Source organism: Physeter macrocephalus, chromosome 13, assembly GCF_002837175.3.
Source record: "Physeter macrocephalus isolate SW-GA chromosome 13, ASM283717v5, whole genome shotgun sequence".
Lineage (NCBI taxonomy): Eukaryota > Metazoa > Chordata > Mammalia > Artiodactyla > Physeteridae > Physeter > Physeter macrocephalus.
This window is the reverse complement of record NC_041226.1, coordinates 79,671,144-79,694,490: the sequence shown is the minus strand read 5'-3', so window position 1 is coordinate 79,694,490 and position 23,347 is coordinate 79,671,144. Positions and strand designations below refer to the sequence as shown.

At 51.4% G+C, this 23,347-nt stretch overlaps 1 long non-coding RNA gene across 3 annotated transcripts in view; it reads left to right on the top strand.

The window, feature by feature from the left end:
- LOC114487503 (uncharacterized) overlaps positions 1-11,984 on the top strand; it is a 15,725-nt gene extending 3,741 nt beyond the window's left edge. For 2 of the 3 annotated variants that reach the window (XR_003682652.1, XR_003682653.2), the window contains exons 3-4: positions 9,787-9,867; positions 11,635-11,984. This is a non-coding gene — a long non-coding RNA (uncharacterized lncRNA). Of the gene's footprint in view, positions 1-2,063; positions 2,077-9,639; positions 9,868-11,634 lie in introns of those variants that run through there. The other variant, XR_003682654.1, reaches the window with a different exon arrangement.
- Positions 11,985-23,347: the final 11,363 nt, after the last annotated feature.

The following is a 23,347-nucleotide window of genomic DNA, read 5'->3' as shown; positions in this document are numbered from 1 at the left end:
CGCTCGCGCACCCTGTTCCCCCCACCCCGGCTGCGGGGGTCTCAGAGCGCCCCTGGGTGCACACAGCCACGCCCTGGCCAGGCTCAGGCTCTGTGGGGAGGGAGAGCGGAACTGGGAGAGCCTGGCCCCGTGGGTGGGGCCGAGTCTCTGCTTCCTGTGATGCTTGCGGGCTTCTCCCCTTTCCGTGTGTCTCCACGTGGGCTGGGACCGGGGGGCCAGCCGACAGCTTCGACTTCGCTGGGGCTGAGGGGCTCCCGGGACTTGGGACCTTCATGCTGAACCCGGAAAACCAGGGCTCGAGTCAATACAAGCCCAGCGCGTGGCCGGCCGGCCGCATGACCACCGGGCTCACAGCTGGGGCTCAGCGCTGCCTGCGTTCATTTAGCCTCAACCCCACCCCAGTCTATGCTAAGCACTCCCTACACGCCCTGCTTCATTTGAACCTCGTAAAACTCCCGATGAGATCAGCACAGACCCCATTTTACAGGCGTGAAAACCCAAGGTTCAAGAGAAACGGGTGTAAGAGCACAGCCAGTGAGAGCAGACCCGGGGGGGGTCCGGGGCTGTCCGACACCCAGTCCCGGACGCCTATGTTAGAAGCTCCCTGGCAGAGGTCAGAGGATGTACAGGAAGGAGACCCTGCCGCATTAGGTGGAAATCAGGAAAGATGCTCGCGCCTGCCTGCCGGGGACAGCTAGAGGGAGAAGTCTCAGAGAGGGGACAGACAGCAGCAGGGGCAGGAAGGAGAATTACGACGCCGCCCGGGCCGGGTTTCCAGCATCGTATCTCCGGGGCCAGGTTTCTTGTCCAGGGTACCTGGATGATCTCAGGTTTTCAGAAGTTATTTGGGGAGGCGGTGGTCTCCCCCCGAGACAAGGTTCGTAGAAACCAGGTCCATCTCCACGGAGCTCCTTGGGTCGCTGAGTCCAGTCCAGCATTCGCCGCCTGCCTTAGGTCTGCGTAGAGCAGAAGAGTGTAGGGCCTTGCGTTGCTGGTGTAACTGGCCTCGTGTGCTTTTCCCAGACGAACTTCTGGTCCAAGAGATGTTGGAGCCAAATAAATCAGCATCGTCTAAAATGCAGAAGACTGGAACAACGTTATCAACAAGATTATTCAAGGAAAAAAGCAAGTACACATTTTTTCAAGCCTAATTCCACGTGTTCCTAGAGGTCTGTGGTATACATGCACAATCCCGTCATGGTCGCGTTCTTTGAGGCCGGCTACTTCTGGGGCAAAGGCAGATGGAGATGCGGATGGAACAGCAGTCCCAAACATCTGCTGTCATCTTCACACCTAGACAGGCGGAGACAAGTTCCTTTATCCTGGCTGGTCTCTGGGTGCACGTGCAAGAAAGGCCTCGTGCTTGGGATGCAGGGGGCGTTTAGCCACTGCAGGAACCCGGGGTGCACGGAAATAGGAGCTTTCGACCGCCCAGCACGTTTGACGCTCACCTAACCCTCTGAGAGCAGGGCAGTGACTACGACCCCATCCGACAGGGGATAAAACTAAGGTCTGGAAGAGGACTGGCCCAAGGCCCCAGAGCTAGTAGTGAACAGAACAACGTGCTTTCCCAAAGCGCAGCTTCGTGTGGTCCAAATGCGTACAGATAAGTAAAATAGCACCCCGAGACCCAAGACGGAACATTTGGTGGACCCTCGCTAAGGAGAGAGCCACGTGGCAGAAATCTACACGCAGCGCGTGAAAATGCATTCAGCAGCTGGGACGTTCAGCATTTTCTTGAAATTTTACATCCAGATGTAAGTTCCAATAGCTCATGGAACATCTGCCAGACAGCTGGGTTCAAGGAGGTCAGATGATGCCTGACTGTTTACAAACGAAGTTGCCAGAGCACGTTTTCAGTGGAAGTTGAAAACGGTGTTAGCATCCCAAGCTAATGTTTTCAAGTACAGTATGGATAAAAATGTTCACGGGAGTTACATTTATGTTTTCCATCATGTTTTTCCACGCTCTTCATCAAAGAAGCCCGTATTAAAATGAATTATCAGACTGACACTAAGACAATGCAACATGAAGATCGATGCTCTGCCGGGAAAGAAAATGAACTCTTCTTTAATGGTAAATGCAGCCTGGCAGGTCCCCCCGACCCGCTGAGCTCAGACGAGGCGGGAGGAGGACAGGAGGGGGCAGGCAGAGACGCCTCCCTCACTGGGGATGAACATGTGGTTGGAGGGCGAGGTTGCTTCCCCCGGGTCGGGCAGATTTCCCACCTCTGTCGCGGCTCAGGGACCCAAGCCTCCACCTCCCGCCTGTGGGTCTGACCTAGGACCACTGGACAGAGATACCGTCCCGCAAGCAGGTGGACGGCCCAGCCGAGCAGGGCGCTGTGGTTCTGCCCACTCCTCCCCAGACTTTTACTCGGGTCATTGCTTCTCCCTGGAGTGGGCGGGGCAGGGAGAGCCCAGAGTGTCCCCCAGGGGTGCCCCCAGGAATGGGAAAAGCGTCTCCCCAACCAATGAACTTGCTGGAATAAAGACCGGGGAACCAAGGCCCTGAGGCTGCAGAGCCGGCACCCTGTGGGATAACAGAGCTTCCCTTCGCCCTAAAGACCAAGCACAGGAAAGGGGGCACGGCACAGCCCCTGGGGCTCCCGGCTGGGACCCGAGCTGGGCCGTAGAGGCGAGACCAGGCCACGGGGGAGGGGAGCCGCTCAGATTCTCACTCCCGGCCCCCGCCCCAGCTCCTCTGTAGGCAGGGCCCGGGAGCCTGCGTTTCAGTCTGTTTCCCAGTCTCTCCAGTGAGCCAGCCTCTGGCGTTTGGAAGACTGAGCGGGAACAGGGTTCCAATTCCAGCTAATATTGCTGACACCTCTGGATGCGCCCCGTCCTTGACTTCTGCAAGGAGCCTGATGGATCTAAATTAAATATAGCTGGGTGTCTTTGGTGGTGGGCCCACGCTAGGAGAGGTTGCAGGGTGCGTCAGGTCCGGCCTCGAGCTGGACACAGCGTCTCTGCGTCACACGCATCGGATTCATTGAAGAAGTGGGAGGAAGTGAGGACGGACCTAACGTCCCGGGACGGGCTGAGAGCACGTCACAGGGAGGGGTTGAGTCGGGGGTCAGGAGCGAGGGAGAGAGCACGGGGTGAGGGGAGCCTGCATCAGAGGAAGCGCCGGCCTCAGGGGGACCGTGCAATTCCCAGACCCGTGGTGCGGCGCGGACAGCTGCAGAGGGGGCCGCACCCCCACTGGGTCCGTCCCTCGATCCTGAGACTGAGCTGCGGGCCCGGGGGGCCCTCCCCCTTTGCAGCTCGTCGAGCTGCTGGGACCACGGCAGATTCACCCAGACCCTGAGGCGGGTGCCAGGCTTCACCGCCAGCGGACCTGCTGATGGAATTGTTTTGCTCCTAACGGCGCCAAGCGTGACGGAGGGAACACGGAGGTAACTCATGAGTTCGGGGCAGGGCGGGCAAAGGCCGGCCTAGGCGGGAATGTGGGGACAGAGAGCAGGGCCCTGGGCCGACACTGTGAAGAAGCCGCTCCACCCCGTCCTGGCGTGTGACCCCGATGGAACCAGGGCCCCGGACGCCCCGGGGGGCGGCCTTCCATCCCAGCAGCGGCCCCGAGAGCGGCGCCTTCAGGGCCGCGTGCTGTGTTTGCTGCGCAAAGACCCTGAAGCTGCCCTTCAGGGGTTTGCCCGTGATCAGGGGCAGCTGGTGGCCCACTGGTCTGTTGGGTCCACCAGCTTCTTGACAAATGGCCACTGTCCCGTGAGAGTCAGGGACTGCTCACCGGCACAAGCCCGGGCCAGCCGTGACGTGTACGTGAGACAGACAGCCATGTACGACAAGTGGAAGGGGGCCAGGCCCAGCGCCCCCCTGCTGCCACGCCGTGTCCCTCTGCCAGGTTCCAGTGCGTGACGTGGTCACCGGCAGAGCCGCCGTGGCGTGTCTGGTTCCGAGACACTGGCTTTGGACGGCCTCCTCGTGTTACAAGGCTGGGTACCTAGACCGTTGTTGTTCTGGCTCCTAAAAGGGAGCTCGGGCCAGGGGACCGCAAGCCAGGCACCTCGGGGTCAACAGCCTGCCCCTGCTTGCACGTTGGAAATGCTTCTGCTTGGACGGGATGGCGAAGGGGGCCGTCCCTCGGTCTTTGGAAAGGCTTGTAGCTTGTACTCCTCAAAGGACCCGTGTCCACGGCACGAGGGCTTTCTTGGAGTGAGCAAACAGCGCACGCACGTAGTGGCCACTTGCAAGGTGCAGGTGATGGATTTAGAAGCACACAGGCCGCGCCGCTGACTCCCTGGCACGCAGGCAGACCCGTCTCTTACCCACTGCCCCTCCTCTTTGTAAGCCACGTCGTGCCCCCCTGCCCAAAGCTGCAGGACATGAGGAAAGGTGTCACGAGAGCAAAGTCCTGCATCGGTGGAGGGCAGATCAGATGAAGCACCAAGGTCGCCCGAACATCGTGTTCATGGCGTCATTTTCATCTTAATCTTTTAGACTATTTTAAGCACGATTCAGCTAGTGAAGGTCTCCTACATGAGCAAGAGCTTGGGTGTGGCGAAAGTAGACTGTGCCTCTCCCAGCTAGAGAATAAAATTATTCAGTTGTATCCTGAATTTTTCAGGTGGAGAAGAGGAGGCACTGCTCAGTGAGGGATTACCCTGTATCCACAGCGGGTAGAGGTAGATGGGGGAACTGGCCCCCAGGCAGGACAGGAGATGGTGCAAAGAGGTAGTTGGAGGTTTGCAAGAGGAGATAAAAGCCCGTATTCGCATTTTAGTTTGGTCACGATAGAAGCCTGGTTGGAGAGCTCCAAGAAGGGCGGGGTGACCCTGGGCAGGAGGTGTGGGTGACCCCTGGGTGCAGGTGAGGTCTCCGAGGCTCACCGAAGAGCCCCCTGGCTGGAGCAGAAACAGAAGGAAATTGCTGAGCAGGATGGAGGGCTGTCACCCTCAGCAGAGATTCTGATGGTGCATCTGAACAAAGATATTTATTTGCAGAATGCTCTCGGCGATAGGCAGATTGTCTCCGGCTATTTATAAATGGAAGTGGGTTGCTGCTGTGTGCGCGCCCGTAATCCCGAGCGTACAGACGTGAGCGGCGGCGTGTCTGGGGAACAATAGCACGGGTAAAACAAGGACAATGTGAGCATTTAAGACAGTTTCCATTGTGAAATCATTTTAGACATAAAAAGCCTGCAAATGCATACAAAGAGCTTCCTGTGCTCCCTTTACATGGCATTCCCCGGCTGTGAACATCTTAAGCAACTCAAATACAATCACGAAAACATTACCATCAATGTGATACTATCACATAACCTGCAGACCTGATTCAAATTTTGCCAATTATCTTACCAAATTTACTTATTTTTTTTACCGCTCCAGGATCCATCCAGGATTCCACATTGCATTTACCTCTCATGTCCCTTTAGCCTCCTCCTCCAATCTGGGAAGTTCCCTAGTCTGTCTTTGTCCTTCATGACCTTGAAGAGAACTGGCTAGTTCTTTCATAGAATCTCTTTCAATTTGAGTCTGTCTGAAATTTCCCCGTGACTAGATCCAGGTTACGCATGTTGGTCAAGAAGGTTAAAGATGTGATGCAGACATATCTCATTACCAGGGATGTTTACTTCATCACTTGTTTAAGGTGGCGAATACCAGGTTTCTCCATAATGAAATTAATACTTTTTGCGTTTGTAAATAGTTAGTATCTTGTGGCGAGATACTTTCAGACTGTGAAAATATCTTATTTCTCATCCTATTTTCACCTATTTAGCATCCTTTGCTTCTTACCTGCAAAAATGATCACTGTAGTATTTGCCAAAAGGTGATTTTCTATTTCCATCTCTCCTTCTACATTTATTGCTTAGAATTCTACTGTAAAAGGAAGCACTGTTTTTTCTCCTCCCTTTATTTACTTGTTTATTCCATTATGTGTTTACATCAGTGTGAACTTACTGATAGTTGATACTGATAGTGGGTAACAAACCACTAATATTTAGTCTCTCAGACTCTCAGATTTGGTTCTTGGGGGCTTGGCGTGCTGCCATCCTTTCTGAGTACTTTCTAGCTTTCTGGCAACACAAGAAACTCCAGGCCCCTCCCTCACTTTCCCTGGCCCAGCCCTGGGACCAGCCATGTCTCCCAAGAGCCCTGGTCTCTCGTATTGGAGAATGGTAGTTAGAAGTCAAGATCTGGGGCTGGGAGTGTTCACTGCTCCTGGCGTGTTACTGTTTCCAGGCCCTTCCAACGGACAGAGCCAGGAAGACTTGTGTGCGTACAGACCCACCTATTCTACAACTATCTGTTCGGATGAGCCCGCTGACCCCACGCCTGTACCACTGGGCAGTTCTGAGCTTCCTCCTCTCCTTTTAACTGTGAGAAACCTGGCTCTCAGACGCCACAAGAGCTGACCCCCTTGCACAGTCCTAGAATCACAGGAAATAGTTGCTGACTTCCTAGCGTATACCCACCCCTGTGAAAAACAAATTTGCTATCAGACAAGAGCTGCGTACAGACTTTTGTTCTCAGCTTTCCAGTATACTGGAAAGTGTACTGCTTCCCAAAGTGCCTTACTGGTTCCTTTCTTCCCATCCCCTTCCATGGGGTTCTCTTATTTACCTATAACATTCCATCTGGGGTTTGCCTTCCATTTTGGGTCCCTCTCCATCATGGTTGATCTCACTTATTTATTCCGGAGTGTGTGAAACGTGACCCTGGTTCTAACAGAAAACGTGGTACACTGGGAAGTCTCACTCCACCCCACCCCCCTGCTTTCCACCTGTCCCCTCCTGCCTCCTGTAGTTAACCAGCCTCACTACTTCCTGGCTTGTCCTTCCTGGATTGTCTTGGACACAAATGAGCAGGTCATGCAAATGCTCCTTTTTGGGTACAAGATTATTCCGTTTACTGTTTTATATTGTATGTTTCCTTTTTTAATTGAAATATAGTTGACACACAATATTATGTTAGTTTCAAGTGTACTACATAGTGATTTGACATTTGAATACATTATGAAACGATCATCAGGATAAGTCTATTAACCATCTGTCCCTAAACGGTTATTACAGTATTATTGACCATATTCCTTATGCTGTATATTACAGCCCTGTGGCCTATTTGTTTTATAACGAGAGGTTTGTACCTCTTAATCCCCTATTTTGCCATCCTCCACCTCCCTCTCCTATGGCAACCCCCCCTTTGTCCTCTGTATCTGTGAGTCTATTTTCATTTTGTTATTTTTGTTTGTTTTGTTTTTTAGATTCGACATATAAATGAGATCATAAAGTACTTGTCTTTCTCAGTCTGACTTATTTCACTTAGCGTAATACTGTCGTAGTGTATATCTTCTTATCCAGTGTTTTTTAAGCCACTCTATTGAGCTATGATCATGTATGTTTTCTCATAACCTCTCCTTTCTTACATGAAAGGTAGCACACTGTAGATATTTTGTACTTTCCTTCTTTTAACCTAGCAATATATACTCTAAAGCACTCCATGTTAGTTTGTAGAAAGCGTCCTCATTATTTTTTTTACAGCTGCATAGTTCTCCCCTGTGTGGACCTAATATCGTTTATTCAACCACCCCACTATGCATGGGCTTTCCGCTTACTTCCAATGTTTTGCAAACAGTGCCGAGATGGATAACTTAAGCGTGTGTGTTTTCGTTTTGTTGGAATGGTATCTTCAGGATAGGTAGCTACAGTGGGTCGCTGAGTCAAAAGGTGAGTGTAGTGCGTGTGTGGCTGTGTCTGAACCACCAAGCAGCCCACAGGAGGCTGTGCCGGTTTGTGTCCCCACCAGCAACATATGCGAGAACCTATTTCCCCACAGCCTGGGCTGCAGAGTAAATCATCAGACATTTCCATCTTTGCCGAACTGACAGGTGAGAAATGGTACTTCGGAGTTGTTTAAATTCACATTTCTCTAAGTATAAATGAGTTGGAACATCTCATGTTCATGGGTCATTTTTATATATTTTTGTGAATTATCCGTTGACATCTTTTTCTCATTCTTCTGTACCTTCATTTTTAAGACTTCTTTATACATGAGGGATAGCGGTCTCTGTCTGTGATGTATGTCGCCAATATTTTCTCCCAGTTGGTCAATTGTCTTTTGATGTTGCCTGAAAGTTTATAAACACAGGCTTGTTGGAGGGGGGGGTATGGTTTGAATTGGTTCTTTCAGCATGTTCTGGTCAAGCTGGGAAACATAGCTTTAGAGGCCTGGCATTGACACTGCTGAGACACTTGGTAGAAACAAATGCAAAACTACTTTGAAGAAACAACCTCAACCAAGCTACACATGATTTCCTCAGCCAAAAGCACTGCCAGAGATGAGCTTATAATTCACATACAAAACATGTAAAGAGGCAGTGCACCACGGGGGAGAATAAAAATAGCAGGTTTAGACAGGAAACTCAGATAATGGAACAATTTCACAGTGTAGAATAAGCATGCTTCAGAACTTTTTCTTACTCTTAGGTTACAGAAAGCTACCAAGAACACTGTTCCCATCCTAACAATGTGCTGTTTGTGATAACAAGGTGATATTTTCCTGGTTCCCTATATGTTGGGTATCAAATCCTAGACATTGTAAATACTATGTTGTTTTGATTTAATCCTCTGGAGAACCATTGATGTTTTTATTTTAGCCATCATTCCACCTGATTAGGTTCACATGGTATATTTTGTCTTGCTATGCGTGGGTGGTGGTTCAATCTGTCACTTTTTAATGTTTTTGGCCCGCAAAGCATGCAGGATCTTAGTTCCCCGACCAGAGATTGAACCTGTGCTCCCTGCAGTGGAAGCTCGGAGTCTTAACCATTGGACCACCAGGGAAGTCCCACAAATCTTTCACTTCTCAAAGTGTTTGCTCTGCTGGTTTGAGTGTCTTGTGTATATACAAGTTCCAGGGTGAGGCTGGGACTTGCGGGGTTCTGTACATAGAATTAGGAAATCCACCTTTCCTGCGTTCTCCCCTCCGGAATTCCCTCAGGCACTCTCTGCTCCCAGGGACTCCTAGCCTGTTTCCTATGGCCAGGAAGATGGATTTCTATCTGAGTTTTGGTTCTCATGACACAGCATCTCACCACCACTGAGCCTGAGCCTTGGGGCAAAGCCAGGAGAGAAATAAACACAGACACATGAAATTCATCCCCTCATGGGTAATGTTTCCACACCTGCTCTCTTCTCCGAAGCCTCAGGTCGTTCCTATGTGAACTCTGCAGAGGTTTCGGTTGTGATCGTTGGGAGAGATGACACAGACCTTACATAGGACTTCGGGCACCAAGAGGACACCTAATTCCCGCTTGGGTTTTTTTTGTTTTGTTTTTTGCGGTACGCGGGCCTCTCACTGCTGTGGCCTCTCCCGTTGCGGAGCACAGGCTCCGGACGCGCAGGCTCAGCGGCCATGGCTCACGGGCCCAGCCGCTCCGCGGCACGTGGGATCCTCCCGGACCGGGACACGGACCCGTGTCCCCTGCACCGGCAGGCGGACTCTCAACCACTGCGCCACCAGGGAAGCCCATCCACTTGGGCTTTTTGAAAGTTTCATGAAATGCAGACCTTCCACCCATGAGAAAGTGCTAATAACATGGAGCCTGAGCTACACAGTGTGACCTCCCCCGGGGACCTTTTACCTGCAGTTACTGCTTGACCACCTCCTACTTCCTCCCACAGCCCGAGACATGGGGCCTCTGGAGACAGTGCAGAGACTAAGAGCCTGCGTGGAGCACCAGATGGCCTGGAGAGAGGAAAAACACAGGTGTGGAATTACACCACAACCGTGTGTCAAATCTTGACCACTGTGCTTAATTTTTCCTACAGAAGAGGACCAAGAAATACTTTATCAGATGAAAAGCCTAGCAGCTCTGGAAAAAATCACTGAAAGTCTCCAGAAAGCTTTAGGTAAAGGGAACTGGGGGCCACCCGGAGATCGATAAGTGTGGAGGACGGGTCCTCGTGCTGGGATTCTCTTCCCCGGTGAGAAGGGACGGAAGGCGTCCACTCAGGGGCCCCGCGTGCCCTGGGAGCAGCTCTGGAGGAGCAGCTGGTGCCGTCGCGGGGGCACCAGCGCGGGCGCACAGCTCTCCGGGCCCACCACGTGCGCGTTGCAGGCGCCCCGGGCCACCTGCGGGCGTGCCCTCGCTTACCGCTGAACCGAGCGCGGCCGTGCCTCGTTCCCAGGACTAAGTGGGGCGCGGGGCCCCGGGACACAGCCACGTGCGGCGGTCTCGGCCCCCCGTGACCGGGCCCGGCGAGGCCCGCGCGGCCTGTCGGATGCGCCCTCCTCTGCAGGCGCCGCCCACCCCGCCTGGGGCCCCGCCTCCCCGCAGGCCTCTCCAGCCGCGACCCCTCCCCGCCGGAGCGGGTCCCCGCGTTCCCCCGCGCCTCCTGCCCCGGGCCCGCGCTGGCACCGAGCCTGCCTCCGAGCCCCTTCCCTAGGCTGGCCTCCTGTCCCCCGGCCTCTCCGAGGCGGACTTGGCAGCCGCGGGAAGGCTCCAGGCCCCTCCCCCAGCGCACTGTCCCCCGCGTTGGGCCTCGCCCCACGGGCCCCGCGCCCCCGCCTCACGCCAGGCACTGACCACCTCCAGCCCGACCCGGGGCCCCGGCCTCGCCGGGCTCACGTCCTAGGGCCTCGGGGAGGCTCCGGGGGCCTCGCCGGCCAGCCCGAGGGAGCCTCTGGGTCCTGACGCTTCCTATCGGCTGCTTCTCCAGGCCCGTCATCCTCAGACGGCAGGGCCTCCATCCTGTCCTTGGTTCAACGCCCTGAGGACGGGGTTCCAGGCTCGCCACCGGGACCTCCCAGGGGTTCAAGGTGTCGCCAGGCCCAGGCCCAGCTGCTCTGAAGTGGGGCCTCCCCGCCCTGGACTCTGGGGCCAGAGCTGGTCCGGGGCTCCTCCCCGACCTTGGCCGAGGCCTCTTCTTCCCCCAGAGCTGCCGGCTCTCTCCCCTCCTCGCTCGCTGGACCTCTCCCCTCAGCCCACGCTCCCCACTTTCCTCCGTGCAAACACGCCCGGGTGCCTGGGGCTCTGTCCTGCGTCTTTAACATCCTCTGAGCCCACCGGGGCGACGCCCAGCACCTTAAACTCAGAGCGCCCCGGCCGGCCTCCGGCCCCCACTGGACGCCCGCCTCTCCCGTCTTTCCAGTCCCCCGGCTCCTCTGGGGAAACTGAAAAGGACTCACTGAGGTGCTGTTCTGACTCCCAGCTGGTGGCGCTGGGTCACAGTTGAGAGTGCAGGATTTAGAGCATCCCAAGCTGGGTTCAAATCCCCATCGGGCAGCCAGTGAGTTGTGTGACCTTGGGGTAACCTTGGGCAAGTGACAGCACACCCTAAGGCTCAGCATCTTCATCCTCAAAGTGAGGTGTTCAGAGCACCCGTCTCATTGGGGTGCAGGGGATTGAACGAGGTGATGTTTGCTGAGTGCTGAACCCGCGGTCTGCACACATACCCGCCCATCCGGACCTGTGGGAGGGCCGCACCTCAAGCGACCCCAGGAAGGCGTTTGTTCTGAGTCGAGGACCACAAAAGAGGGGATCCAGCGCTGCCCCTGGTCCCGCACTCCCCAGCCTCACTGGCACTCGCAGGGGTGAGTGAACCGTGGGAGGGTCTGCAACGCAGGCTCATAGGGACACCCAGCATTTCTCAAAAAAATCTCCTCTTTCCAAACAGGAAATTCTCCCCAGCAAAGAAGAAAGAAGTATAAAAGTTTGTTCAAGGGAGGCAAAAACCACAAGGGGATGCAGAACCTAGCCTGAGAAACCAGGACTGCTCACTCACCCCCCGCCTCCAGGCAGAAAAACAAAATAGAATTACTAACCATTCTGTGTAAAGGAGAATCGTTTTATTCAAGGAGTGCCAAATAAAATGAACCTGTTTAAGTATTAAGTTAGAGGCAGTGTGGTTTTTTTCCTTAAACAAAAAAAGAAGTGAAAATCTAATTGAGCCTGAAAAATAAGTGTCCAAAGCTTCTATTGTCTGCCAGGATGAGCTCTGAGAAAAACATAACCTCAGAGGCTGTGCAGTCGCCAGTGTCCTCCAGAGAAACAGAACCAACAGGATGTGCATATAAATATAGAAAGAGTGATTGTACAATAACTGTGAAGAATTGTATCACGTGATTATGGAGGCTGACCAGTCCCGCGAGCTGCAGTGGGCCAGCTGGACCCAAGAGAACAGATGGTGTGGTTCCAGTCTGAGTCTGAAGCCTGACAGTCTGGAGACCCAGGAAGAGCTGATGTTTCAGTTCAAGTCCAAAGGCAGGAAAAGGCTGATGTCCCAGTTGGAAGGCCATCTGGCAAAAGGAATTCCCTCTTACTCGGGGAAGGGTCAGACTTTTGTTCTGTTCGGGCCTTCAACTGCTCAGATCAGGCCCACCTACGTCGGGGAGGGCAATCTGCTTTACTCAGTCCACTGATTTAGATGTGAATCTCGGGCTTCCCTGGCGGCACAGTGGTTGAGAGTCCGCCTGCCGATGCAGAGGACACGGGTTCGTGCCCCGGTCCGGGAAGATCCCACATGCCGTGGAGCGGCTGGGCCCGTGAGCCATGGCCGCTGAGCCTGCGCGTCCGGGGCCTGTGCTCCGCAATGGGAGAGGCCACAACAGTGAGAGGCCCGCGTACCACCAAAAAAACAAAAAACAAACAAACAAAAAAATAAATGTGAATCTCATCCAGAAACAACCTGATAGAAACACCCAGAATAATGTTTGACCAAGTATCTGGGCACCCCGTGTCCAGTCAAGCTGACACATAAAAGTAACCATCACATCTGTCCAATCTGTCCGTGAAGAACCAGAGCCTATGAAGTACTGCCAGCCGTCCCTTTCATGCCCCCCTCCTGCTGCAGCATCGTGCAAGGTGCACAAGCACGTGTGCAAAGTATGCAGACACAGAGTAGGTTCCATTGCTTTGTGAAGGCTCAGAAAGCACACACTGGGTTTCTGTTGTGAGGAGCTGAATCAGCTTTCCAGGGAGCCACGTGGTTTGACACTCACAGAGGGGGGCTGACATCCTACCTCCCCGTGGCCTCGTGGCCACTGTCTGACCCCGAGGGTGCTTAAGTATTTTGCATCTGATCCCTGAGTGAAACCAGGATCTCTACAGAGAAGAAAGCTTTCCAATCCCCAGGAATGACCCAATTTCAAGTAATTTTCACCGCACTGGAATTCTGGTTTATCAGAATGACATTGGCTACGGCACAGAGAGACGGACATGCTCTGGGAGCTGGCCCCGACTTTGCACCATCAGTGTTTTAGCTGCAGAGGATTTGGCCCACCAGCGTTTTCTGGGAGAAGATGAAAAATTTCGTTCAGCAGCTGTCAGCGTGTCTTCCACGGCTTCTTATCCAAACTAGTTCTGGTTGTGGATGAGCTCAGCACGTTGAGGTGAGCAGGCTGGAAAGTCATATTTGGGTTAAAATGTGAGATTGCCCCCATTTCTCCAGAGAAGTGGGTCTGGAGAAGGTCGTGAATCCTGCCTTAGAAACAACCAAGGAGAGAGAACTTCTGTTCTGAGGTGCAGACTTGGCAATGGATTGGTGTTTGTTCTAAAACCCCACTTATAAAGGCAGCTGGAGCTTGGATCAAACTAAACCGTCTTATTTGTAATTGCCAGCTGTGCACTCTTCTCAGGACAGACAAAACCCTTCTCCCCTCGCTCCCCGATGTCACCAATATGACTGTAAAATAGAGGACTGGGGGATTGGAATCAGAGAATGAGGCCTTTAATCCAACCCCGAGACCCCAAACGAGGAAGCTGAGGCACAGAGAGGTCCTAAGACTCGCGAGTCACCAAGGAACTCGGTGGCCGAGCAGGTAGCAAATAGCTCTGATTTCCAGCCTCTCCTATTTCTACGGCATCATTCTGCAGCCCCCCTATCAATAAATGGATGTTGCAGAGTCGTTACTTCTGTTTTTTTTTCCTACTTGACTCTAGTATTAGTTTGCTCGGGCTGCCATAACAATGTACCACTGATGGGGTGTCTTAAACTGCAGAAATTTATTGTCTCCCAGCCTGCAGTCTGGAAGTCCAAGATCAAGGGCAGCATTGGTTCCTCCTGAGGCCTCTCTCCTTGGCGTGCAGACAGCCGTCTTCTCCCTGTGTCCTCACAAGGTGTTTCCTCTGTGTGTGTCCAAATCTCTTCTTAGAGGACACCAGTCAGAATGGATTAGGGCCCACCCCAATGGCCTCATTTTTAACTTACTCATCGTTTTAAGAGCCCATCTTCGGATATAGCCACATTCTGAGTTCCTGGGTGTTAGGGCTTCAACATGTGAATTTCGAGGGGACACAGTTCTGCCCAGAATGCCTCGCCAACATTTTTAGAGTGTTTTGTGATTTGTGAATTGTTTCCATGCACACGATGCCATTGAACCCTCACCACAGTGCTTGGGAGGGAGGTGTCACCTTCACTCAGAGACGTTAAGTGACTTTCTCATTGTCACACCATCACATGGCCTGTGGCGGACCCTAGCAGGCCTTCTACTCCAGAGGCCAGGGTCTTCTCACTAAATGTTCTAAAATCATGACCATCGCTCTTTGCCAATCAGGATGTATAGATGTAATCAATTTACACAGCACTGCTGCCCCCAGGTAAGGCGAGATATTACAAGTCCTTTTCATGACCTTCTGTAGGTTAACGAGATGCCTGACTTTGACCTTCCCCTGGTCCACCTCTGAACCTTGTAACTCCTCTAAGTACAGCAGTTTCCAAATCCTGAAAGTGTAATGATTTAATATTTTGACCACGCAAAAATGTCCCCAATCTAAGTGACAGCATCCAAAACAGCCGAGTCAGTGCATTGGGTCCCCGGCAGAGAACTGAGCTCCTGTTCTCTGGATATCTGCTGTCCAACAACATAAATATGCTTAACACTATGGAGATGTACACTTAAAAACGGTTAAGATGGTAAATTCGATGTTATGGTTTTTCTAACCACAATAGAAAAAAAAGTACCTTAAAATGTATATCTATAGCTACGTCCTGAAGAAAATAAGAGAACCTACAGAACAGGAGAAATTTGTTGTAATCATATATCTGATAAGGGACTTGTACCTAGAATATAAAAAGATCTATTGGGGGGGGAGGGATAAATTGGAAGATTGGGCTTAACATGTACACACTACTGTATTTAAAATAGATAACCAACAAGGACCTACTGTAGAGCACAGGGAACTCTGCTCAGTATTCTGTAATAACCTAAATGGGAAAGGAATTTGAAAAAGAATAGATACTTGTATATGTATAACTGAATCACTTTGCTGTACACCTGAAACTAACACAATATTGTTAACTGTACTCCAATATAAAATAAAAAATTAAAAAATAAATAAATAAAAAGATCTATTACAGCTCAATAATAGAAAGACAAATAACCCAGTAAAAATGGGCAAAGGCTCTGAATAGACAGTTTTCCAAAGAAGAAAATGGGCCTTCGGTCAAGACTGGTGTTCAACCAAAGCAACCGGTGGTCTTCCCTCAGTAGAAAAATATCCTCAACTAGTTCCGCTGATTTATTGCTAGATGATGTATTAGCTTGCAACCTGCCAGAGCTGACCAACAGACACGAAATACGGGGTACATATATGTAGTTTAAAATTTTCCACTAGCCGCACTAAAATAAACAGGTGAAACCAGCTTGAATAATCTATTTTATTTAACCCGATGTATCCAAAATAGTATAACTTTAATATGTACCCAATATTAAAAGTTATTAGTGAGATATTTTATATTCTTTTACTAAGTTTTTACAGTTCAGGGTGCACTTTGCATTTGCAGCACATCTCAGTTGTAGAATTCGATTTTCACTGGGAATATCTGATCTGCATTTAGATTTCAGGATAGTTGTAGTCGAAAGAGGAGCTACCCGTAACCAAGTTGTTTCCAGGTTGTTTAAAAATACTCAGCATTTTCCCAATAACTGAATCAAGTTTAAGATTTCAAATTTAAATAAATTAAAATTAAATACAATTTAACATTCCAAGTCTGTGCCATTTGGATTTTAAATTCAAGGAAAAGGTATTGGCCGGTTTTAAGGCAGTGCTGTTGTTAGATTTACATCTTGAAAAGATCCTCTGGCTGCTGGGCAGGAAAAGCAGAGAGGCTGTCACGCTGGTTTAAGTGAGAGAGTGTGGCTTGGGTGGTAGGAGGGGAAGAGGAAGGAAGGGGGTCCCCTGGAGGCAGGGCCACCAGGACCCGCGTGACGGTGTGTGTGGGAGTGGAGAGTGTTGACCCCGGTGCTGGACGTGAGCCACTGCAGAGAACCCAGTGGGGGTGAGTGAGGGTAGCAGGTCTGGGGTGACCCGAGCATCTCATCTGGGGCATCCGTGGAGACACCTAGCAGAGACCCAAATGCAGATGGGAACTGAATTTATAAGACAGGGCTGAGGGAGAGGTCAGGGCTGAAGATGTGAACTTAGGGATCATCCGCACATAAACAGTATAGGAAGGCATGGGATGGGACCACATTGCCTAGAAAGGAAGTATGGAGAGGAACAAAAGGTCTAGGACCCAGGTCTGGGGTTGTTGAATATCTGGAGGTGGAACAGAAGAGCTGGAGAGTCACGGAAGCCAGGAGATCAGGGCGATTGGAAAAGGCACTGAGGGCCAACCCGCTGAGTGCCCAAGTAGGTAAGATTAGGATGGAGGATTGATCACAGGCTTGGCCAACAGGAAGATGTGTGCTGAACCTGACCAGGGCTATTCCAGGGGGTCCTGGGGGCTGACACCCAGCTGGAATGGGCTGAGGAGGGAACATGAAGCAATAATTATGAAAATTCTTTGACGTTAGGTTATGAAAGGAAACAGAGGGACGTGCAGTGGCTGAAAAGGTGCGCGTGGGAAAGAGAGCTGTCGCCCCAACGCAGAGCATCACGCTCGCGTTACTGAGCCAACTCACGTGTTGATGGTGCTGGTCCATGCAGCAGGGCAGGAGAAACCCCCGATCACTTGCTCACTGGATGTGTACACTTCCTTTCAGTGAGCTGCCTTTTCACGTCCTTGGCCTGCTTTCTTTTGTTGTTCACCTTTCCTCGTTTATTTGTAGACTCTTTATGCTGAATACGAACGCTTTATTTGTTGAAAGACTTGCAAACTATTTCCTTCGGTCTGCCACTTATCTTTCGCTTTGTTTCTGGTGCCTTTTGTCAAAATGAAGTTAGCAATTATAATATAGTCAGAGCTGTCATTTTCTTTTTATGGGTTGCTTCATGAGTCTTGTTAAGAAATCCTTCACTACTCTAACGCCATAAAGATGGTCTGCTGTTTCCTTCTGAACCATTTTCACTTTTGCTTTCACATTTCTGTCTAATCCACAGGAACTAGATTTTTGAGTGTGGTATGAGCTCTTCGATGCACCCTCTCTTCTCGCCCCTCATCCACTGAGGCAGGCAGGGAGTGGAGCGGGGCCAGTCACATGAACAACAGTGACAACAGTCCTTGGTCTCCAGCTATTCTCAAGAGGGCAGCAAGCACTTGCTGGTGTCCCCAAACCTTCGGCAAGTGCTGCTCTCAGCGACAGCCTGCTCTCTGCTGTGCTTTGAGGAACTAAGAAGAAGGGTCCACCCTACATTTGGGATGAAGGGGCCAGGGAAGGGCAGTGTCTCTCAGCCACAGGTCAGTGTGCTGTCACACCAGCAGCCCTAGGACAGCAGTGCCCGGGAGCCAGGCAAGCTCCGAGGGGACACTCAGGGCAGCTGGCGCACGTTCTGACAAGACCCCTGGGGGCCTGGACACCATGATTTAGTCTTCAAGAGAAACCAAGCATCTAGCAGTAGGTAATACCTCATACCAGGAAGACTTGGTAACTGAAATGTTTATAAATTGCTGGCGGTGGGGAAAATAACAAAGGTACTTTGGAGGACAGTTAGTAACCTAGATCTTCTCAATCTGAAAACGCTTTCACATCCACAACCTCCACTGACCCTGACAAAGACCCTTTTGCCAAGCTAGGGTAACGTTTATCTTCTTTAATGAATGAGGAGATTAAGCCGACAGGCTGAGAAATGCTCCCCCAGCAAGGAGACCCGTTAATATACTTCCTTTGCGCGTCCTCACCCACAGACACAGAGAAAGGGCGCAGAGCTGGAGTGCCAGCCAAGGTGCCCTGGGCCACCGCTGCTCGGGCCTCCCTCCCCCGCCACCCCGTGCTCCCAGGAACAGGCTGCAGGGCTCCAGGGAAGCAGGATGAAAGAGGCACCCACGTGTTGGTCTTCCAGGTAGAGACCACCTTGGGACCAAGTGACCAGAGCTTTTTGCTCCCACCTGGCCTCCTGGGCAAGAGTACTTTTTTTTTTTTTTTTTTTTTTCTGTGGTACTCGGGCCTCCCTCTGCTGTGGCCTCTCCCGTTGCGGAGCACAGGCTCCGGACGCGCAGGCTCAGCGGCCACAGCTCACGGGCCCAGCCGCTCCGCGGCACGTGGGATCCTCCCGGACCGGGGCGCGAACCCGGCTCCCCTGCATCGGCAGGCGGACGCGCAACCACTGCGCCACCAGGGAAGCCCCCAAGAGTACTTTTAATTTGACAACCTAACTCCTGTTATTTCCTCAGGGGGCTAGGATTATACTCTCCTCGGTAACAGAGATTCCTGTCTGGTTACCAGCTCTTGTTTCTGGAACATTCTTAAAGAATAAATTCAACCGTGGGAGTGTCAGGATGGGCGAGGAAGACGTGACAAACATCCATCGCACCAGGTGCCTGGGTCTGGTCCAGCGAGCAGCTGTCAGCAGCTTCCGCCCAAAGACTGTGGTTCTGCCTGGAAGGCCGGCCTCAGGGTGGCCACGCAGGGACTTCCCAACCTGCTCCACGGAGGGGCCACCAACCCCGCCCACAGGGACAGCCGGGCACGTTCAATACTAGCCATGACTCGCTGGGGCTTTTCTCTCCAGTGATAAATTAAGGAATCAGCTAAAACATTTTAACAGACTGTGTGGTTGCCAAGTTAAAGGTCAAGGGGTCAGGAGGCACGTGCGGTCATCCTCGGTGGCCAGCAGGACCCTGCTCAGGAGGACCCCAACCCGGCTGCCCCCATCTCTGGGCGGCGGCCGGCCAGCCCGCTGTCTCCTTTCCCTTCTGCAAACCTTCACCCTCCGTCCCCATGGTTCTGCTTTCACAGTCTGCTTCTGAAGGGAGCGCAGACCTTCTGTTTCTATTTCATTTTAAGAACGTTTGTGCTAATCACTCTTCTAACAAGATATAAGTAAGACAGGACAAGCAGTAAGATTCCAGAACCTTAAAGTTGGTTATAGCCAAGATCCCTGGTCCAGGGTGTGTCTCTCTTTCTGAAAAGCAGTGGCCAATGGATCTGAGTGTAGCCTGCATTTCACAACATCACTCAGCAAATTTGTATTGAGGGTTTAACGGGGCCCCCCGTCCACAGTGTGAGGACAAGAGAAAGCAACTGTGAACCAGGAGGACAGGCCTCCCCAGAACCCACAGAGCTGGCCCCCTGATCACGGACTTCCAGAGCTGTGAGAAACACGTTTCTGTTGTTTGAGCCATCTGGTCTGCAGTACTTTTGACGGTAGCCCAAGTGGACCCAGACTCTTACACCCAATTTTAAGCAGATTTGCCTTCTTCACAGATGGATCCGGCAGCGTGGTGGGAGATGGAGGGGCGGGGAGAAGGGGCAGCCGAGAGAACAGAACAGTTGGGCTCTGGTCCCGCTTTTAGGCCAGGCCGAGGGCACCATCAGAGTGGACCCTCCTCCTCCCCCCAGCGAGCTGCACTCCCACCACCTGGTTCTCCCTCTGCACCCAGCCCCTCCCTCACCCAACACAGCAGAGCCCTCACTGGCTGGCACTTCCAGGAATTACGGAAGCTCCAGGTGTGGCAGACAGCGCGGGCCTGCCTTGCTCTCCATTCTCTTCTCCCATGACACACCGTTCAGCGTGACCAGTTCCTAGGGTGACGACAGCGCTCAGAAGAGTCCCGCCGCCACCTACCACGCGCGTGGGCCCCTCTGTGCATTTCTCACAGGAGCTTCCTTCCGTGGAGCGCTGCCCGTGTGAGCAAGTCCTGACCACACAATCCTTTTTTGGAAAACACAATGCCAATCATAAAGGCAGGCTTGAGTTGGGTTTTGTTTCTAATACATATATTGAGTTTTGAATCTTTCTCTTTTCCATCATGTATTTGAATCATATCTTCAAATACCCAAGTTTGCTTATGTTAAAGAAAAAAATTATTTCAAGCTGTTAAAGAAGACATTATTCAAAGACACTTGTTAAAGCATGGAAAGGCAGACTTGATCCAAGAGGGGGCCTTCATATGGGTGTAGGGACCCCTGCAATGGGACTGGTGAGACCTTGTTTTTTTCTTGCAGTCGAGGAAAGAGCTCAGACTGAACTCTGAATGCCACATGGGCAAGCGGGAACTCAGAGCCAAGGAGCAGGGTGGGTGTCGGTGGATGGAGAGTTACTAAGAGGAGCCATCAGGGTCAACTAAACATCCGGGGTTCCGGCTAAATCGACCTAAGAGGACTCTTGCTGAAGGCAAGCCAGGGTGAGCGGTCATCTGGGGGTGGTGGGAGGGTGAAGAACCCAATTAGATTTGGAGGGTTATCAGAGATGGGGGCCAGGGGATTCTAGCCAAACCAACTTGGCAGGATTCTTGCTAGAATTGGACAAGGCTGAAATGAACACTCAAGTCCAAAAGTTGCGGCCTCGTTGAAATTCAGGGGATCCTGAGTAGAGGAGAGAATCTTTGTCATTTATTTATGGTTGCTTTATCAAATAAAAAACAAAGGATGTGAGTCATGAAGGCACTCTTTTTCCCTAGAGCTCTTTAAAAACAACAGTCCTGGGCTTCCCTGGTGGTGCAGTGGTTGCGCATACGCCTGCCGATGCAGGGGAACCGGGTTCGTGCCCCGGTCTGGGACGATCCCACATGCCGCGGAGCGGCTGGGCCCGTGAGCCATGGCCGCTGGGCCTGCGCGTCCGGAGCCTGTGCTCCGCAACGGGAGAGGCAACAGCAGAGGGAGGCCCGCATACCACAAAAAAAAAAAAAAAACAGTCCTTAAAGAAAATCTGTAATTAGTAATAATTATAAGAGTTGGGCAAAACCTGGGACCAAGCAATTGGACTGTTGACTTTAGCAATACTCCCTAGACTACCCTTTATCATTCTCATACCCACAATTACTATGCAGCATATTTTAGGGGTCCATCATCATATTAATCTATTTCTACACAGCTACTTCAATATGTATATGGTCCGAGTAGCCCCAAGAAACTGGAAAGTCATCTTAGCTGAGGAAGGACAAACTCTAAGCACCCTATCACTGTAACCTGCTTTGCTTTCCGAGGCCTTAGGACTCTTTATGCAAAATAAATATCAAGGTTAAAAAAAGTCTAACTGGGCTTCCCTGGTGGCTCAGTGGTTGAGAATCTGCCTGCCAATGCAGGGACACGGGTTTGGGCCCTGGTCTGGGAGGATCCCACATGCCGCGGAGCAACTGGGCCCGTGAGCCACAACTACTGAGCCTGCGCATCTGGAGCTTGTGCTCCGCAACAAGAGAGGCCGCGATAGTGAGAGGCCCACGCATCGTGATGAAGAGTGGCCCCCGCTTGCCACAACTAGAGAAAGCCCTCGCACAGAAACAAAGACCCAACACAGCCAAAAATTAAATAAATAAAAATTTTAAATAAAAAAAAAAAGTCTAACTATGGGTTGGAAACTAGCCTGGATATTATTCTAAGCTCTGCCACAGGCAGGCAGCTTGTCCCTGAGCAAGTTCCTTGGCCTATCTCTGCCTCGGCTTCATCATTCGCAAAATGTAGGGTAAGGAAGATTACTCCCCTCTCATTATTACGGATGACAAGGTGTGCTTACGTCCTTCTGCAAAATGGGCTGCCTCTTTCCTAGGAAGGGTGGAAGTCATCACCCAGGTATATATCTTTTTTTTTCATTTTTAAATTTTATTTATTTATTTATTATTTGAAAAAAATTTTTTTTGGCTGCTTTGGGTCTTCGTTGCTGTGCACGGGCTCTCTCTATAGTTTTGGCGAGCGGGGGCTACCCTTCGTTGCAGTGTGCGGGCTTCTCATTGCAGTGCCTTCTCCTTGCCAAGCGTGGGCTCTAGGTGCGCGGGCTTCAGTAGTTGCAGCACGAGGTCTCAGTAGTTGCGGCGCATGGGCTCTAGGGTGCGCAGGCTTCAGTAATTGTGGTGCACGGGCTCAGTTGCTCTGCGGCATGTGGGATCTTCCCTGACCAGGGCTCAGGCCCGTGTCCCCCGCATTGGCAGGCGGATTCTTAACCACTGTGCCACCAGGGAAGTCCCAGGTATACATCTTAAAGTGATAATTACATTAAAAGCATCATGGTGTTTGCAAAGAAAAATAATTGAATTCTGGAGTGGACCAATCTCGAAATGGGTTTATAGCATACTTCTACCTTTTTGGCCCAAACAAAAAAGTATTGCTCGAATTACTGAAATTTCCTTTCTTGCCTCATCTAATGGGAGACAGATTTTAAGTCACACTTCCCATCCATGAGTACTTGCTCACTAAGGTGAGATACCCGCTATGTTTTCTCCTTTGCTGTGTCTGGAGCATTTCCCAGTGTCTCATCCACTATTGTATTCAACCCACGTTTGTTGTGTGATGAGTAGATGACAGTGTTGCATATTTATACTGTAAATTAACAATTTCCCTTTGCTAGGCGTTAGGTTTCTAATTTCTTGTTTTATTAACTAATGCTGCAATGTGCTACCGTATGCATCAATATCTTCCCAGACATCTGGTTACCTACTTAAAGACGAATTACAGTGACTTAGAATTTTGTAGAAGAAAAAAGGAAAGCAATATACACAAGGAAAACGAATATATACAAGTGAAACAGACCATAAGGTTAGAAAAGTACTGTAAGGAAATAGCCATAAACGTTAATAGTGGTTAACCCTTGACAGTGAAATTATTGATGATTTTGACATATTACTCATAATCAGAAAAGAATATCTTTTTAAAAAAATCTGTGATCCTCGATCATTGAAAGAGAATTTAGTATTTCCTTGCATGCTGCCATGTTTCTCAGTGTTTTTGCCATGGGTTCTCGAAAACGTGCAGTCCACCTCGCCAGACAAGCAGGACAGAAAGCGCGGGAACTGCCCTCAGGTTCCCGCAGACGCCCCGCCTGATTAATTGAGCGAATTAGAGGGGCGCCGCCAAAACCTCAGAGGGCCGGGCCCAAACCCCAAACCTGCGCCTCCCGGAGCTTTTTATCAAGGGGGGTCGGGACACTGTCGGGCCTGGGGTCTTGACAGGAGGCGCGGCGCACAGCCCACGCCGCCTGCAGGGCCCCGGGAGCGGCCTGGCACAGTCCCCGGCCCTACACCCCGCCCTGCCCCGCCCCCTGCTCATGGCCCCGCCCCCGCCCCTCCCCCCCCCCTC